Raw genomic sequence first — 5,253 nt, 5'->3', positions numbered from 1 at the left:
TGTACAACAGGTATCTTATGCTGATGCTGTAAAGAGTGGACTGCAGCATAAAGTTAATGAACAACATGAGGTGTCAAGTGCCCCACAGGTGGGTTATGCTGACTTTTTGAAAAGAGGCTGTCACAGTGATGTGGCAGGACCATCTCATGCAGAAAGAGTGAACCTTGAAAACCAGCCCTCTGTTATACATGTCTGTGCATCTCGCAGCCAGGCTCATCCTAAATATGGAGACTCCAGAAACAAGCAGTGCACATGTAACTCACTCACATTTCTTGCTTTCCTTCATGAGAATGAAAACATGACTACAGCTGACCTTAATCTGGTCTTGGATAAAGGTGATGTGATGTACAAAGAGGCCAAGAAAAGATTTCCTAAAAATATTCATTTGGCAACCGATGAGCTGCCAGACAAAGTTGATGCTCGCTGGTCTATGTATGATGTCGACATGACACAGCCTTCCCGGTATGGGACATTTGAAGAACCTCCAGAGGAAGCAGTAGATACCTTTCTCAGCTTAGAAGCAGGACTGAGCTGCCTGTTGTCAGATGTGCAGTATGCCTTATTGATTATGAGTGGATTGTGTATCGCAGTGTTCAGATCCACATCAGGCAAATATGGTTTCTTTGATCCACACTCCAGAACACCCAGTGGTCTTCCTCTATTACTACAGTCACGTAATCGTGGTACAGCTGTGATGCTGAAATTCACACTCCTCAGTGACATGATTAAGAGGATCCAAGATTCTTATGAAATGATGGAGATATCACCCTCTTGTAACTATGAACTGAAGCCTGTGCAGTTCTACAGTATGAGCACAGTCAACCTGAGTGATACTATCACAGACACAGTCTGCAGACCAACAGCTGCCACTGCTGTGGCATCTACTCACTCTGATACAACTGTTGATGAAGCAAACTCCTCTACTCCAAGGAGAAACACAACGACTGATCTGACTGAGAACATCTTTTGTCAAATGTCCATTTGTACGCCACCGGTGAAACAAAAAGAAGTTCACGTGACTCAGTTCACATCATATGAAGATCAGAATGAACCTCCTAATATACCAACTGAAGAACTATGCAGTGAATTAAGTTTCCTTCCATCAAGTGATGCTTTTTCATGTCAATCAAATGCTGCCATAACAAATGTTGCTGCCTGTGACCTTTCTGATATAGTTTTACAAAAACTGAAAAAAGTTAATAAACAACAAAGGCACAAAATGAAAAGAAGATTAATGGCATCAGAGAAACCCAGAAATCAGAGAAAAGAAAACCAAAAAAGGAGAGAACAACAAAAGTATGCTTCAAATAAAGATTACAAAGAAAAGAAAAAATCTTGCACAAGCGAGACATATAAAAACAATCCTGAAGTTAGACAAAAACAACAACAGTATATGAAAAGACGTTACTGTGAAAATGATGAATTCAGAAAGAAACAAAAACAATATGTTAAAAAACGTTTTTCTGAGAATGCTACAGTTAGAAAGAAACAACAACAATATATTAAAAGACGCTACTGTGAGAACGATGAATTCAGAAAGAAACAACAACAATATATTAAAAGACGCTACTGTGAGAACGATGAATTCAGAAAGAAACAACAACAATATATTAAAAGACGCTACTGTGAGAACGATGAATTCAGAAAGAAACAACAACAATATATTAAAAGACGCTACTGTGAGAACGATGAATTCAGAAAGAAACAACAACAATATATTAAAAGACGCTACTGTGACAATGCTGAATTTAGACAAAAACAAAAAAACTATATAACTAAAAGGTATCAAGAAAACCCTGAATTCAGAGAGAGACAGAGATCTCGAGTGACTCAGCGTTATGCACGTGACAATGCATTCAGAGTAAGACACAGACAACTAATGAAACAACTAATGCGAGACAGGTATCAAAGTAATCTTGCATTCAGGATTATGCACAACATGAGATGTGCAATGAAAATAAAAAGGAAATACAGATGGGTGAACAGACAAACCCAAGAGAGTGACAACAGTGTGATCAACGAGGCCATATCTGTGTTCAAATCACAAATCAAAGCTGGACCATCATACCCATGTACTGTATGCTTCAAGGCTTCATTTCCAAACCAAGTGCGACCCTGCACAAGGTCAAAGTATGTCAAAAACCCACATGTAGTTGCAACATGTTTGACAGGAAAGTTTGTTCATGTTTGTGATGAAAACTGCAGAAATGAGCAGTGCAAAGTGCCTGATGAGAGAAAGAGAGAGTGGATATGTCACACCTGCCACGATCATCTTAAAAATGGATCCATGCCAGCACTTGCTGTTGCCAATAAGTTGGATCTTGCTGATATTCCAGCTGAACTTTCTGATCTCAACATACTGGAGAGACATCTCATAGCCAAGTGCATACCATTTGCCAAGATCATTCCTCTTCCCAAAGGCAGACAAAGAGCAATTAGAGGAAATGTGGTCTGTGTCCCATCAGAGGTACAGGAAACTGTTGAAACACTACCTCGATTGAGAATTAATTCTCAGGTGATCAGAGTAAAATTGAAGAGACGCTTGTCTTACAAAGGTCATCAACTGTTTCAGACTGTAAGCTGGTCTAAACTTGTGCAAGCACTGCATAAACTCAAGCAGATTCATCCACAGTATAAGGATGTGAGCATCAGAGATGATGCTGAGCTGTGTGATCCAACTCTTCCTGATGAAGATGATGAGGATGATGATGATGAAAACATGAATGAGGACGATTATGATGAGGCTGATTTAATGGAAATTGACAGCTGTGAGAAAAATGCACTGAGTGAAGCACAAAATATAAATGAACAGGACATTGACATGTTACCCTGTGATGGTGAACAATCGCATGAACAGATGAGAGATGATTCAGAGCAAGCAGATGGACTGACTAATGGTGGTTTTGCACTCGAGTCCTGTTTGCAGCCCCCTGATGTGGCTGAGGAGATATTATGTTTCAGTGAAGGAATCTACTCTGTTGCTCCTGCAGAGAGAAACAATCCAATAAGTTTTTTCAAAACACCTAAACTGGAGGCCATGGCCTTCCCTGTGCAGTTTCCTACAGGCCAAAACACACTTGATGAAAGAAGGCTGATCAAAGTATCCCCCAGTGGGTATTTCAAATCAAGACTTTTCTGCATTGATGATCGTTTTGCCAAAGACACAAACTATTTATTCTTTGCACAGTTTGTGACTGAAATACACTTGGCTACATCCAGCATGACAGTACAGTTAAGGAAGGCAAAGCCTCTGACCAGAGATGGTAGAAAAATAACCTCAGGCATGTTACAAGATAAACATGAGGTGGAGAAACTGGTGCGAAATAAAGATGCAGTGAGATTCATGCAGCCTCTGAGAGGAACCCCAGCCTATTGGGAGAAAACAACAAGAGATCTTTTTGCCATGATCAGACAGTTGGGAACTCCCACGTTCTTTTGCACATTTTCAGCTGCTGAAATGCGCTGGCCTGAAGTGATCGAGGCAATAACAAGGCAGCAAGGTGAACAAGTGAATTTTGAAGGACTCGACTGGTCAGCAAAGTGTGACATCCTGAGAAGCAATCCTGTCACAACAATGCGCATGTTTGACAAGAGAGTTGAAGCATTATTCAGAGATTTACTCTTATCTCCCGCAGAGCCACTTGGCAAAGTCATTGACTACTTTTACAGAGTTGAGTTTCAGCACAGAGGAAGCCCACACATACACTGCCTCCTGTGGGTAGAAGGTGCTCCTGTGTTTGAGGAGGATGATGAGCAAACTGTTCTTGATTTTATAAACAAATACATCACAGCTCAGCTGCCTGATCCACATAAACAACCTGAACTGTACAAAAAAGTAACAGAAGTGCAAAAACACAGTAAGAACCACACAAAGACGTGCTTTAGGAGTTTAAGCTCCGGGTGCCGTTTTGGTTTTCCCAAACCACCCTGCAATGAGACAATGATCACAAGACCCAGTGAGGATGATGCACTGGAAGTAGAAACGGCAAAGAACAAGCTCAGACCACTGAACCAGCTGCTGAATGAACCTGAAACTGCTTCCATGAGTTTAGAGCAGCTCTTGGAAAGATGCAAGTTGACACATGCAGAATATGAGAGATACCTGAATAAAATGAACATGAGGAGTACGATCATACTAAAGCGTGATCCAAAAGACTCTTGGATAAACGGCTATAATCCACATCTGCTTGAAGCCTGGAACAGTAATATCGACATAAGCTTTGTTTTAGATGCTTTTGGTGCTGCAAATTATTTAATGAAATATATATCAAAAAAAGAGGGCGGGCTATCTGAGTACCTGAAAACTGTCATTGAGAACTCCCATAAGGACAGTGTAAATGAGTGCGATGAAATGAGAGCCGTCATGCAGGCATATTCAAAGAAGCGAGAGATCAGTGCACAGGAGTGTGTTGCTCGTGCATGTGGTCTTCACATGAAGCAATGCTCACGTGCTGTAATATTCATTCCAACTGATGATAATCCTGTGAAAATGAGTCGTCCCCTGTCAGTTCTGGACAACACAACACCTGAGTCTTCCAATGTTTGGATGACATCTTTGAATGACAAATACAAAGCCAGACCTGAAACACCAGAGTATGAGGAGATGTGCATGGCAGACTTTGCTGCTACTTGCAGGATTGTCTATGGCCAACAGAAAAAAGGTAAAGATGTTTTGCCCCTTCTCAATGAGATGGGGTTTGTGCAAAGGCGCAAAAACAATAAGCCTGCTATCATCAGATTTCACCGCTGCTCACAAGAAAAACATCCAGAGCAATATTACGGAAGACTGCTTAAACTGTACCTTCCTCATCGTTCAGACCACGAACTGAAAACACCATCGTTGCCAACCTATCAGGCTTTCTATGGTGCTGGCTGTGTACAGCTGCCAGGTACTGACCGTCTTGAGTACGTGCAACACATTGTCAAAAGAAACAGAGAAAAATATGAGAAAAACAGTGAGGAGATCGAGAGCGCTGTTGAGGAATATGAGCAGAACAGAGGTGTGACTGACGAATGGTGTAATCTGGCACCTGAATCAGATCTCGTAAGGTTGCCACTTGTTGAACAAGAAAGAGAGCGAGACAATGAAAATGAACAGGAAGATGTGCCCGACTACAGCCGTCAGGCTGATGCTTCAACAGAAGTCAGAGCCATCAGGGAACCCCCTGCTATTGATCCCACATTGTTACGTCAGATGTTTCAGAATCTGAACAAGAAGCAAGCCTGCATATTTTATGCAGTTAGAGACTGGTG

This window comes from Mchenga conophoros, linkage group LG2 (assembly GCF_057382185.1).
Source record: "Mchenga conophoros isolate Kocher_MC1m ecotype Shallow Benthic linkage group LG2, M_conophoros_male_GT1.1, whole genome shotgun sequence".
In the NCBI taxonomy this organism is placed as follows: Eukaryota; Metazoa; Chordata; class Actinopteri; order Cichliformes; family Cichlidae; genus Mchenga; species Mchenga conophoros.
The sequence above is the reverse complement of the archived record's forward strand: the minus strand, read 5'-3'. Positions refer to the sequence as shown.